The 14,956-nt window shown below is 40.0% G+C and overlaps 1 protein-coding gene across 3 annotated transcripts in view; it reads left to right on the forward strand.

Annotated features, from left to right (window-relative positions):
* The window catches only part of ZNF652 (zinc finger protein 652), a 46,258-nt gene that overhangs the window by 6,344 nt on the left and 24,958 nt on the right, over positions 1–14,956 (forward strand). Inside the window, exon 1 of one of the 3 annotated variants that reach the window (XM_081970068.1) lies at positions 12,908–13,058. The exons of the other annotated variants lie outside the window; for them this stretch is intronic. The gene's annotated coding sequence lies outside the window, so the exon portion shown is untranslated. Of the gene's footprint in view, positions 1–12,907; positions 13,059–14,956 lie in introns of those variants that run through there. 3 annotated transcript variants of the gene reach the window in all.

Genomic DNA, 14,956 nt, shown 5'->3' on the forward strand with positions numbered 1-14,956 from the left:
GACTTGTTACTTGGATTATCTTTATAATATTTATAATATTTATGCAGAATATTGAAAATTCAATTCAAAAACTTTTAAGAACCATTATATGTTTAAAATGCATGGAACAAACAGATAGTTTTTCACGTATTATGTTAACTATGGCTTTTTAGTGAGGGGAGGGAGGGAAAGGAAGGAAAGAAAGAAAGAAAAATGAATTTGGAAATTTTGATCAACAGCTTAGAGGTTTGTGTGGCTGTGTGTATGTATGCATATACAGGTAGTTCTTGCCAAGGTATAGATGCTTTACAGTCCATAAAGCACTTCCAGCCATCACAAAATATCGCTTCCCCACGCTGGTTGCTTGGCTGCATTTGGTGAACTTGACATCTGCCTTGCCTTTACGACTGGTTGCAGTATGCTGTGGTCACCTGACCACAATTTGCATCTTTTTTTGCTGGTGTCTGCATGGTTCATTTAACCATTGTGATTTGCTTTCACAACTCCTGCAAAACCTGACCAAAAAATAGTTCCAATCACATGGGTGCCTCGATTTATGACCACAACAATTTATGACCAGATTTTTGGTTCTAATTCTGTTCATAAGTATGGACTATTTATATGTCCATACACTAAACAATACACTTAACATTGAAGGTTGAACTAGGGAAAATTTACAATTTACAAACCAAAATGAGGCAGCTAAAATAAAACAAGTTAAAGAAAAAAGTAAAATTCATTCAGATACAGTGCCTGTCTTAGGAATGTTCCATATTTCTCAAATAAAAAGTTCAAATTATTTATCCAGGGTTGTTTTTTTAATGGAGAATGTGCATAGCCGTGATCTGCTTCTCATTCAGAGATTACCTAATCTGGCAACATTGTGCTGAAGGGAAAATAGTTCAGATACTGTAAAATATGCATAATGTTGCACAGATTTTGTAGCCCTTTCTTAATTTTCTAAATTGTATATTATTAATTGTTTTAATCCTTTGGGTGGATTATGGATAGTGAGGAGATGTGGGATTTGCTGTTTGCTTTAATTTCTGTTCTCTCTCTCTCTCTCTCTCTCTCTCTCTCTCTCTCTCTCTCTCTCTCTCTCCCTCCCTCCCTCCCTCCCTCCCTCTCTCTCTCTCTCTCTCTCTCTCAATATATATACATACATACATACATACACACACACATATATATATATATATATATATATATTTGAAATTGATAGAGTGTTTGTGTGTAAAAGTATGGAACATATCTGAAGATAGAAGTAGAAAATAAGCAAGCAGACATACATCCAATGATCATATAAAGCAAATAGTTGTTGGCAGGGAAGTTTACTCTTGTTTATGAAGAAGAATTTTAGTTGTTGCATGGAAATCTTCATTGGAATAAAGCAGGACTTTAGTTTGAGGCCCACAATGTTTTACAGAGGAATTTTGCAGGATTAGCCAGGATTGGGTATTGTGATGTCCAATTGGCCTGGAGGCAGAGTTAAAATTGAAGCCACACCTCTGGGCTCCTTGCTTCTAGTTCCCAGTTTCAACTCTGTCTGGCTGAAGAAAGGCGAGTTGCTTTTGGTTCCCGATTCTTCCAAAAACAATCCATTGCCATCCTGCAATTTCCTCCTCCCTGCCTTCTTCCCCTCGCCTCCATCTAATACCTGGAAGCCTTCCTTTGGTGTGGCTCGCTCCCGGCCACCGGTAAGGGCTTTAAAAGTTGCTTCTTGGGGCTATAGAGGCAGGACGCCATTAAGGCGACCATTTGGGGGCCTCAATTTCCTTCGGACTGGGGCAGAGGCTACTACGGAGCCTCTTTTTCATCACGGCCTTCCTGGGGTGGCCATCCCTTCTGCGGTGGTGGCAGCAAGGCCCTGCAGGCCCAGATCGACGCAAGAAGGCCCGGAGCGGCGCAGGCCAGCGAAGACTGCATGGTGCAGTGCATGGTGCTGCCAGCAGCCGCGCGGCTTGCAAAAGGGGCCAGAAAGGTCTACCGGAGGCCGATTTTATCACGTGGAGGCCGTGACTGATTGGGGGAGCTGTTTTGGTCGCTGCTGTTCGGGTGGACTGAACCTAGTGGAGCCCTGACCTGGTGCCATGGCAGATGCAGAGGAGAGGCCGGATTCCCCCCCATTGTCTCCTGGGGAGGGGACCTCCAGTGGGGCCCGAGTGAGGCCCACAGCCTCTGTGAGACTGCGAAAAACTACAGCAGCTGGAAAATCCTCCAAGGCCTTGCAGAAGGATGAGGAAAGGAGGCACAGGGCCCTGGAAAAGCAGGTGTCCAGGGCTGAACAGAGGGGTAGGTCTAGTTCTCCCCTGAGATCTAGATTGCCCATTAGATCCAGGTCTAGGTCTCCTCACAGGGGGGATTCCCCAATGTATCTCAGGGACATTTCACTTCCCCCCCCCCCACTCTCCATGGTGGAACAGGGCCCCTATCTAAGGGATCCTTTTCAGTGCAGGGGGGATAGTACCATCAGGCCAGCATTGTCTCCACAGTCTGAAGACTGTGCACAAGAGGAGGAGGAGGATTCCTTCGTTAGAGACATGGAGCAGCTTCCAGCAAGCTTCCAGAGGCTTATCTCCTCTGCAATTTCACATGGAATTTCTGCTAGGTTACATAAGGGGTCTATGCGACCTGCAATGGTGGCAAAGGTCCCTGGGGGGATGCCACTGCTCAGGCCAGGCCGAGGTCTTCCCCCTTGGAGGTGTGCCGGCCTGTTTCTCCTTCTCTGGCTAGCGAAGGTTCTATGGCGGGGGATCAGGTTCATAGAGAAGTAGACATGTCCGATGATGAGGATCCCTCAAAGCCTGAGGCACCAGCATTCTCTGGTTTGTTTCCTCCGGATTTGTTCAAATCACTGTTGCGCAAGGCCAGGGCCACAGCACAACTGGGTGAGACGGAGGGCGCCAGGTCAGGTGCCAAGGAGGGTGGTCTGGAGAAAACTTAGCCTCCTCCAGCGAAGGAAGACATACCTGCCCCTAAGTTGTTCCTAGAAGTATTTTAAAAGCAGTGGGAAAAGCCAGGGACATTTCCTAACCCCAGCAGCAGTGATAGGAAGTTCTTTAGCATGGAACCTAGTTTTCTGAGGCTTTGCGATGCCCACAGTGGACCCTCCAGTGGTGGCATTGGTTTCCACATCAACGGTGGTGTCCGGCGATGTGGCTGATTACTTGAAGGCCAAGGACAAGAAATCGGAGCTGACCCTTCATAAAACATTCCAGTCTTCCACATGGGCCATCAAGGCAGATGCCTCTGTGTCGTTCTTCAGCCGCACGGCTATCCTTTGGCTACAACAGATGCAGGAATGGATTCTGCCTGAGGAGGTGCATACTCATCAGGATCTCAACGAGCTGGTTGCTGTTGCACAATTCTCTGCAGACACCACTCTGCATGCCATGAAGTATGCCTCACGGGCAATGGCTGCCTCGGTGACCTCCCGACGTCTCCTGTGGCTGAGGGGGTGGCAAGCGGAGAACAAGGCGAAGTGGCATCTGGAATCATCTCCTTATTCCGGGGAATCCCTTTTCGGTACCCCATTGGACCTGATCCTCATTGAGGACAAGATCAAAAAGAAGGTCATGCCCACGCCTGCAAGGAAGTTGCAGCAGAATGCTCAACACAGCAGGTATTTTCCAAGATCAGATAGGCAGTCGGATAGGCACTACACCAGGGATAGGCCTAGGTTCCACCTCAGGGGAAGAGGCCTTTTCCGGGGGAAGGTGGCCGTCTCTACCGCCGGGGCAGATGACATAGGTGGCAGACTGCTTTTGTTTGCCGACGCCTGGGCAGAGATTACCTGGGTTCTGAACATCATCAGATTTGGCCTGCGCCTAGAGTTCCTCTCCATTCCACCAAACCATTTTTGGATATTTTCGGTCGCCAAGCGTAAAGATAAGCACTCTCTCATGTGACAGGCGATCTGACACCTAGAGATTAGGGCGTGGAACCGGTTCCACAGGCCAAGTGGGGTCAGGTTTCTATTCCAACCTTTTTGTCGTTCCGAAGAGTTTGGGGGGATGGAGGGCGATACTGGATCTTAAACTGCTAAATTTTCACTTAGTCTACAGGAGATTCAAGATGGCATCCCTTAAATCCATCTTGGGGGGGATCAGGCGCAATGACTTCATGGCCTCCATCGACCTGATGGAGGCTTACCTCGATATCCCCATCTTCCCTGGCCATCGTAAGTATCTCAGGTTCTATTTAGGTAGACACTATCAGTATCTGGCCCTACCGTTTGGCTTGGCTTCGGCACCTTGGACCTTCACTAAGGTCCTAGCCACGGTGGCGGCTTCCCTCCGTTAGCAGGCTGTCAGGGTCAATGCTATCTCGATGACATCTTAATCCAAGCAACATAGTTTGAGCAGGCGAGGGAGGATATTTCATTGGTGGTATCCACACTACAACAGTTAGGTTTTTCGTTAACTTAGATAAGAGTTCCCTCATTCCCACCACCAGGATTCCTTACCTGGGCACCATCATAGATTCTAGGCTGGGGAAGGTGTTCCTATCCCATGACCGTAAAGTTTGTTAGCCTTGGTTAGACAAGTTAGAAGTCAACATTTTGTTCCTGTAATGGTGCTCTCCAGCTTACTGGGGAAATTCATTTCTTGCATAGACGTGGTGCCTTGGGCTCGCCTACAAGCGAAGCCGCTCCAATCTCTTGCCGCATCAGAGATCCAACTCCAGGCATTCCAAGGAAAAGGTTCCAGTGACACCACAGGTGCAGCTGTCATTGAGGTTGTGGACCTCCAACACAATATAAATTGGCTAGAACTGTGAGCGATTCACTTGGCATTGCGGCACTTCAAGGACCATGTTCGGAATAGAGACGTCTTGGTGCTGACCGACAATGTGGCGGCGAAGGCCCACGTCAACCGATAGGGCAGCACACATTCCAGGGCTCCTTGAACTGAGGCAATGGCCTGGGTGGAGAGGCATCTTCGATCGCTCAGGGTGGAGCACATCACAGGAGTGAACAAACATCAAGTTGACTGGCTCAGTCGGGCTACGGTCAACCATGGGGAGTGGAGCCTTTCTCTGAAACTCTTCCAGGCCATCTGCTCCAGGTTCGGCCATCCGGAGGTGGACCTGTTTGCTACACTGCAGAACGCTCAGGTGGATCGGTTCTTCTCTCGGTTCTCGACTCGGGGGACAGAGGGAGTCGATGCGCTTCGGATTCCGTGGCCGGAGGGCCTGCTTTATGCCTTCTCTCTCCTTCCCCTTCTCCCTGGGTAGTTCGGAAAGTGATTGAGAGGCCAGAGCTCATCTTAGTGACGCCCTACTGGCTATGCTGGGCATGGTTTGCGGACCTAATGTGCCTGTCAGTGTCACACCCATGGAGGATCCCAGGGAGGGAAGTGGACCTCAGATGGGAACCTGGTGCATCCCGAGCCACAGTGGCTGCAGCTAGCCATGTGGAGATTGAGCGGGAGCGCCTGAGGGCCGCCCAGCTTTCACAGGGTGATCTCCACAATTGAGGCTTCACACAAGGGTTTCACCACTAGGATTTATGATTCTACCTGGCAGATCTTTGCAGAGTGGTGCTGGATCTCGGGAGTGAATCCTCATGAGGCTTTGGTACAGCACGTCTTGGAGTTCCTCCAGGATGGATTGGATAGGGGGCTCTCACATGGCACCCTTAGGAGGTAGGTGGTGACCCTCTCTATGATTATTCGGGGAGAGGGGCTCCTTCCACTTTCCCAGGTTCCATTAATTAAGAGGTTCCTGAAGGGTGCAGGGAATCTCCGTCCCCCGGTAATCCGCAGGTTTCCAACATGGAGCCTCACTACGGTTCTCCAAGCAATGACAGGAGCACCATTTGAACCTCTGAGAACAGTTGACCTGAAGTTCGTAATCCTTAAGGTAGTGTTCCTTGTGGCTGTCACCTCAGCCTGTCGCATCTCCAAACTAGGAGTGTTGTCCTCCAGGTCGGATCTTTATACATTCCACAATAATCAGGTCGTCCTGCGACTGGATCTGATTTTTATTCCCAAGGTTAACTCCCTTTTCCACAGATCACAGGAGGTGTTATTACCGGATTTTTGTCTGGAACCATCTCATGATAGGGAGCCTTTGGCACCAGCTGGATGTCAGGCGTGCCTTGCGCATTTACCTGAGGCGCACGGAGAGCCTCAGGAAATCTGAGGTGCTCTTCGTTTCCTTTTATCCGTCTTCCCTGGAGAAGAGGGTGTCCTCCTCGGCTATAGGGAGGTGGATCAAACTGGCCATTGCATTAGCCTATGAGGTTCAGCACCTTCCGGTGCCCCAGGGCATCACAGCACACTCCACCAGGAGTGCAGCTACCTCGGCGGTCTGGGCCACACAGGCGCCTATCGTGGAGATTTGCAGGGCTGCTATGTGGGCGTCCCCGTCTTCCTTTATCAGACACTACAAGTTAGATGCATTTGCATCGGCTGATGCGACATTTGGTCATAGGGTATTGCAACAGGTGGTAGCACATGAGGAGCCCAGGACTAGTAGTGCCCCCCCCCCCAGGGATGTTATCTTGGGTATGTCCCAATCCTGGCTAATCCTGCAAAATTCCTCCAGAAAATGACAGTTGGTTTTACCTGAACAATTGTTTTAGCAGGATTAGCCAGGTTCCTGCCCTAGCGTTGGTCCAGGGGTTGGAGAGTTCAGGGGGTAGGGTGTGTTCCCTTATGACTTGTTTTCAGGTGTTTTGCAATGGTCTTGACTCGTTGAAACTGGAAACCAGAAGCAATTAGCACAGAGGCGTGGGTTCAATTTTAACTCTGTCTCGAGGCCAATTGGACATCACAATACCCAATCCTGGGTAATTCTGCAAAACCTCCTAAAACAACAGTTCAGGTAAGACCAACTGTCATTCTGAGAAGTACCGTATATTAATGTTATTTTTAAGAAAAATATTATGTTGAACTAAATAATACTCTTTCTATTTTGAATTACATTCCTACATTTCAGGTGGAAAGATAACTGGACCCAGAATTAGATTTAGTAGTGATACTATGTTTTTAACAAATCAGACAATTGTGTTCAAAGGAATTGCTTTATACCACAGTTTTTTGTACAATTAAATACTCAGGGCTTATAAAAGATTGCAGATCAAAAACATTTAAAAATCTTGATTTGCTAAAATTTCCTTAATTCTAAAATTTCTCCTTATTTGCTGTTTTCAGTTAATTTAGAGTAAGCACATGATTCCAGGGAAAAAAATTTTTTTACATAAGATACTAATACATGCATTCTTTCTTTATCACCATCATACAGGTAGTTCTCAACTTACGACTGGGTTTTTGGTCATATGTCTTGTCTTTACAGTCATAAGTCAAGGCACACATGATAGGACCTCATTTTATGACATTTTTTGCTGTGATACTTAAGTTAATCACCATGGTTGTTAAGTGACTCTAGAGTCATAAGTGCAAACCCACTCTTCTGAATGGATGTTTGATGCTGGAAACTGGCAAAAAACATTGCAAATCATGGTCACGTGACTGCAAGATGCTGCAACTGGTCTGAAAGGTGAATCGGTCATCAAGGACTTGAAATGCGGGAGTGGCATGACATTTTACAACAACTGAAATGTTTTATGAGCCATAAAACAACGATTCCAGGGCGGCTGTAATTTCAAATGGTTGTTAAGAACCAGTCATAAGTTGAGGACTACATGAAATTATTAGCATCCTAGATATCTATGCTAACGTTTTATCCAAATAATATAAAAATAATCATTTGGTCATTTTTATTGGCTTTTCCTTTTTTTGCAAGCACATAAGACATATTTTACTATTTTTAAAAAATTAATGACATTTTGCTTGCTTATTTAGGCTATCAATATTTTTGACAGATTTCTGATTTGGTTTTATTTACAATAGGATATTTCACTATGTTCTGAAAAAATCTAGGGTTCTATGAGAGACTAATGAGGAAAATCACAATGAAGGTAATTTTTCTAACATACAACAGAAAAATGGGGTTTGTTCTTCAAAAAAAAAAAAGAACTGGTTCCCACTATGTTTACCCTTTTTAGGATTGGAATTCTGGGATTTTAAAAAAAGTTTGATTTGTAAGAAAATTACTTTCACCCTAAAAAATATATAATTGATTATATTGCTCTGTCAGAAGAAAATATTGAATCAAGATAATGAAAACAATTATTAAATGGTTACAGTTATTTTTTCTTATAAATAGTACATTGAATTTATTTTTCCCAAACTGCATTCATAATACATACATTCATAATAATGTATATCAAGTCAAATTTATGTTTGTTTGCTTGAACTGAGAGATGGCAACTGACTGAAAGGGATCAAGTGAACATAAATTAAAAATTACTTGAACTGGCATACTCTAGACATAATTTATGTACTGTACTGCAGTGGCTTTGATATGCCTCACAGATACATCTTTCAGGAGAAAGTGTTATGGATGCTGGCTAGGACATCTCAAAAGAAAAAATAATGTAAATCTAACACAATTTTAAAACAGATTAATATGCAGAGAATTGGATTGCAATTTAAAGAAATAAAGTTGATAGAACCGAGCACAGTTTAAAGATTGTTAGAGATAGAATAGAGAACTTCATATAGTTTGAATGAATAAGTCTATTTATATCTGGAAAAATGCAGTCAAATGCAAATGTGAAATATATAGCTTGAAAGTAAAATAGTTTATAGTTAGGAATTTGATTTTATTTGTATTTATCTGTATATCACATCTTTCCTTAAGTAGCTAAATATGGTATACATATCACTTTATCCTTCAATTTCCCACTCCACAAATTCTGTGAGAAAGATAGGGCCAGAGTGACTGGCTTAAAGTTACCCAATAAACATGATTGAATTTAAGTCCAATTCCTAATCTCTCACTGTACACTGTACTATGTATACAGTGACATCTTAACATCTTAAGCTACATTTAATTGTATTCTGTATAAAGAAGCAAATAAAGCATCCGTAATATGAATCCAAGCAAATTTGCTTCTAACATACTTTAAGCAATCTCTCTATTCACACGAATTATATGTCAATACATAAAATTCCCTGAAAATCAGTACCCTCACACTTACATAATCATTGATACTTAGCAGAAAAATGTTTAGATAGATTTTGAATTATTTAAATTATGTTTTATAATAACATTTTGGACCTCTGATTCTAAAAATACTATATTAGCATTTTATACCATGTTATAGGGGTCTCGGAGGCTGAAAAAGGATTTGGAGACATCAAAGTTTCCAGTTCAGAGATAACAATTTTAAGTGATGTAATAGTTGTACTTCTCAGGAACCTTGTGATTAGAAGCCAATGCTGCTTTTATGTGAACTGGTTGAACATGGCTTGTGTATGGAATTAAAATATTGTCAAGGATTTCTTTGAATTTCATTGCATGAATTATATTTGTAGAAATTTGCAGGCATCATGCATTGCCTTCTTTACAGATTCTTCTTTAACCTTGTCCTTATTCTCAAGAGTTTATTACCCATTAGTAATAATGTCTCTCTATCAATTAAATGTTGATGTACTCCTCCCCTAAGTCCTTGAAACTTACTTCCCCTATTCTCCTGGCCAAATTGTTTATTTCTGCAATGGTTTTTTTATGCTGTTCATCTGAAATGGTTTGTACCATTTTTGGACTTGTCATACACAACATCATGCTTAACGTTCTTCCAGCAAGCATTTATTGGAACGGAACTTGACTGAGTCATCCATTTGACTTTTGTTCAATGATTAAAATATTTTAAAACATAAACATACATATTTAAGTAGGTTTCTTGACTCTTCTCTGAAAATTTGGATGTACAGGGAGGAAAATTAGTTGTATCTCCCTCTTGTTAATAGCAGTTATGGGTTATGAGTCATCTTCCAAATAATTTATAAGAATTACTTGTGTGCAATCCCTTTTAAGATTAAGGAATTGTTTTATAAATAATCAAATAATGCCAGAATGTTTTTAAAGCAAAAATGACATATATGAATTGTCACAAGTAAATACATTTTTGATTAAAAATATAATCTGTATGACAACTGTATTGCAATTGCTAAAAGCCTTTGAAAATCTTATGTCAGAGTCTTCTAAATGTCTAATATGTTACATTTGTCAATATCTTGACACAGATATTGGGTTGAACACTTCACATTACAGTCAACAACAGCAAACAACAGAGAAAATTACTTAAGCCATTCATTTATGCTTGCTGTAATTTTGTTTTCCATTCAGTTGAGTCTGATTCTTGGAGACTACCTGGACAAATCCCTGCTATTTTCTTAGCAAAGTTTTTTTCAGAAATGGCTTATCATAGCCCACTTCCTAGGGCAAAGACAATGTGACCAGCCCAAAGTCACCTAGCTGCTTTCTGCCTAGGCAAGACTAGAACTCATGGTTTCTAGCCTGATGCCTTATCCATTACATCAGATTGGTCCTTGGGTTACTGGGAATAGCCCATGTAAATTATAAAAGTGTAGCAAAGTGAAGGGTATCCATATTCCTGCATGGCCATCTTGTGTTCAGAGTTCTAGTCAGAAGCAATTAAAAATGTTAATACTATATAGATAAAGGAACATTTACCTTCATTCCCAATATATGCTTGCCATTATTTAGTGAGGCATCTCAAAGAACAACAACAAAGTTCATGGTAACTAAGTAAGGTTGGCCATAGCATAATACATAATACTGCCATGAGAGTTAATTTGATGCAGTAGCTAAAGGCACTGACATACAAACCAGGAGACACTAATATCTAATACTGCTTTAGGCACAAAGCCAGCTAGATGACTTTGGGTTAGTCTCGTTCAGCACTAGAAGGCCATATAGCAAACCACTTGGGTAAAAAAAAAGTTGCACTTGTAAACTGAGCGGACAGGAACCAAAATTGACTCAGAGACTCCCCCTGCCCTCCCATATTTTCATGAAAAGCTCAGAAGTAGTACCATACTTTGGGGAGTATAAGAGACATTCTACACCCCTCCCCCCCCTAAAAGAGGGTGGAAATGTTGGTGCGACCTATCCACTGAATACAGCCATTTTTAGCATCCTGAAATCCCTGCCCCACGTGTCCCATATTTTTGCAAAAACAGGACATGCAGAGGGTTTGGGAGGCCTGCAGAGTGCTCCTGGGGGCCAGAGAGGGCAAAAACCAGGTGTGTGGAGGCTACACACTATTTGTTTCTTGTTTTCCTCTTCGAAATCTTGCTGTGTCTTATTCTCTAAAAAATACGTAATTGGGAATAGTTGTAAGAATGGTTACTGTTACTATTTATGGTACATTTCATAGTAGTTTGGTGAAGTATTTACAAATTATGATTCCTAACTAGATCTCATTTGAATAACGATTTCTTCATGCTTTCTTCAATGTGTATTTGCTTAGTGTGGGAAAATATATAAAATCTTTGAATGTGTTCTTTTTTTTCTTTTGGAAAACATACTTTTTCATTATTACCTTTTTTATCTTTCCCAGGTACTATATCAGTATTTTTTTTTAATTAGTATATCTGTGATGTATGGCTTGAAACCAATTTATATATAGATCCATTGTGTTTCTTCACCATCATCAAATGAAAATTGTGAATATGTCTTATTCTTGCAGTGTTGTTCTGTGTATACTTGGAATTCCTAAATACTTGAAGTTAACTCTTAATTAGCTATTTTAATAAACTTCTGTGTGGCCAAATTACATGCAAGACCGGAAATGAGAGATTGAATAAAAATAGACTGGTGATGATACCATTTCTATTTCTATTTAAAAGATTGAAACACAAAAATATTTTTTGTTGCAGTAGATCTTGTAAATGCCCTTTCATATTCAGTATAGTTTACTTGAAAAATAGATTTAGTCTGTCCATAATTTAAAATGTGCAGAACATGAGCATCTACAAGCCCCAAATCTGGAATGAGAATAAAAGTGAGAATAAAAATGATTTCAAATACATTTATATAAATATCATTCTTAACCTATTTATTTTGTCAAGATGAATCCCATATTTCATTATAAGAATCCATTCAAAATCTATGTCGCCAATCTGCTCATAAGCAGCAGGTGTAATTAGATCTTCAATACATTAAGTGAAGGGATCATACAATTTACAATCAGAATAGAGCTGGAAGGAATCTTGGAGGACTTGTAGTCCAACCTGCTGCTCAATTTATTGTTGCAATAGTAAGAACATGGAGAATTATATCTAGCTGTTAAATTCCATGTATTAAGTATATAATTCAAGAACATATTCTAAAAAAATCAGTTTTTGCCACAGTCACATTTATATAATCCAGTATTTTCACCCAAAACTTCAAAGGAGCTTTTTCCTTATTACTTCACTAACAAAATGGTGTCTTAGACAATCCTTTTCTATACAGATATGGTGAATCCAGTAAGTTGTAAATATTTTGTTCACACTCTTGCTATAGAAGTTGAAACAATTTCCCCTTGATTGGGTAATATAGGAACCTCTCCCTCTAATACTCTTGTTCTCTCTCTCTCTCCCTCCCTCCCTCTTATACACACACAATATTTTTATTACATAATTATATATCAAATTATAACTCTTTACTGTTTTAATAACATACTATATTTTGTGTTTTTCATTTTTTACTTCTTATGCATTTTGAAAGGTATGGATCTTTGTGGGGAGTTGTTTATTGATTCTGTTACTATTTTAAACACAACAAAATAAATTACAACAAAAATAAATTATTTTAAAAGTTGGCTCTGCTTACACTTGCACAACTAATACTTGTAGAGAACATTATTTTTTAGTTCTAATCATATTAACTGAGTTTTAAATTTTTCTTTCTCTTGGTGATAGTCTCTCAAATATTGGAAGACTGCTATCATGTCGCTCTTAGTCCTTCCCTTTGTTAGACTACATATTCCTGGTTCCCACAAATGTTCATTGTACAGTTTAGCCAATCTTCTAATCATTTTTGTTACTCTTCTCTGCATTCTTCCTAGAATCTCAACATCTTTTTTTGTATTGTGGTGACCAAAACTGGATGCAGTATTAGAAGTATGGCCTTACCAGTTCAGCATAAAACAATACTAATACTTCATGTGATCTTAATATTATCCCTGTATTGATGCAGTGTTCACCTTTCCCCAAAGGGTAAGGTTTAATGGTTCTCAATTATCAATCTCTGAAGAAACTTCTATCCATATTTTATTCATATTACATATTAGTAACTGGGTTATATCCTTTGGAATATAATGTATTTGGTACAAATACCAAATTGATATATCTTAAATGGATAGGTAACTCAATATTCACCTATTGACATCAATTCTGATTTGAACCAGTTAATAGTGCATCCTGTTTTATTAAAAGCAACTACTTTTGTATAAACACTGGGATAGTGATATAACATTAGAAAAAAAGAAAAGAATATCATATGCAAACAAAATTAATTTGTATTAATTGTTAATTAAGTTAATTACTATTCCATAAATCTCTCTATGTTGTCTAATAGCACAAACAAATATTAAAATGGATATTAAAATACATGGGTGAAAGTGGACATCCTTGTCTACTTCTTCTGAATTCTAGAAAAGTAGAGATAGCATGCCATCAGTCTTTACTTTAGTTGTGGGTGATTCATATTAAACCTTAATCTATTTTACGAATTTCTAAGAAAGCCAATCTATTTAGTATAACATTATATATATTACTATATATTCCCACTTAGTTAATAGCATTCTGTGTGCCTGCGGCCTTTAGCCATGCCAGCCATATGATCACAGAGATATCTTTGGACAGCGTTGGCTCTTCAGCTTTGAAACGGAGATGAGCACCGCCCCCTAGAGTCGGGAGGGGTACCTTTACATTTACCTTATATCAGTGGTTCTCAGCCTGTGGGTTGGGACCCCTTTGGGGGTCGAACGACCCTTTCACAGGGGTCACCTAAGACTATCGGAAAACACATGTTTTCGATGGACTTAGGAACCGAGACACCAATTTTATGGTTGGGGGTCACCACAACATGAGGAACTGTATTAAAGGGTCACGGCATTGGGAAGGTTCAGAACCACTGCTTTATATAATTCTGAATAAAATTTTACACATTGACAATTTATATCCATTGTAGTTTATAGATTCCTATTGGAATGATTGTTATAGCTTTCTTTATTTTAAATGATTAGCCTATATATTGCTGGACCTTTTGCCATTCTCCCAATATCTGTCGTAGATATGTAAGCATAAATTCTGTCAGCTTGATATGATAGTTGTTAATGCATTTTCTTTTTCAATATTTGTCTGTATAAAACTGTAGACGGTTATCTAGCCATAAATGTTTCCATTTGTTTTTCAAATATTTTCCCTTTCATTTTTAATTTCAATTTTATTTTTATATTATGTATAACCATTAATTTTATCACAAATGTGTATTCTATATGCCTCCCATTCAAAATTTGGGCACTTGGTATTTCTGAATTCAAATCAAAACATTGTGGGATCTCTACCTGCCTTTTTTTTCCGCTGCTATACTTTTTTCACTTTTTTATTAGAGCTTTTTTTTTGTTGTTTCTTTTTTACAATATTATATATATCATTATCACTATTACCTTGTGTTTTGCTCTTTTTTCTTTTGGTTATTAATTAAAAAGTAATAACAATTTTTAAAGTCATCTTTTTGTCAAACTTTCTGTTGATTGAATGGAAGGAAATATTTTTGAATGGACTACAGTACAATATCTGTGATTCCAGGATAAAAAACAAGAGACTTGCTTTATGCTCCTATTATTCAGTATGACAGAAGTTGGAAATATTTTTAATTTTGTTCCATTGAAACAGAGCCAATTTTAAATGTTTCTGTCAAGCCTTTCAAATTTGGAACAGAACTTTTATTTGTCAGCTTAATATGCCTTTCAATCAGAGTGGATCTAGGAGACTTACCCAATAGGGTTAAATTATATGTTCACTTGGTAAGCTTTATCTTGCTCATTTTCTGGTCTTCTGACTATACAAATGGAGGCTGGGATTATTGGATAGGAATAACAGCAAAAATC

Source organism: Natrix helvetica (genome assembly GCF_964273705.1).
Source record: "Natrix helvetica genome assembly, chromosome: Z".
In the NCBI taxonomy this organism is placed as follows: domain Eukaryota; kingdom Metazoa; phylum Chordata; class Lepidosauria; order Squamata; family Natricidae; genus Natrix; species Natrix helvetica.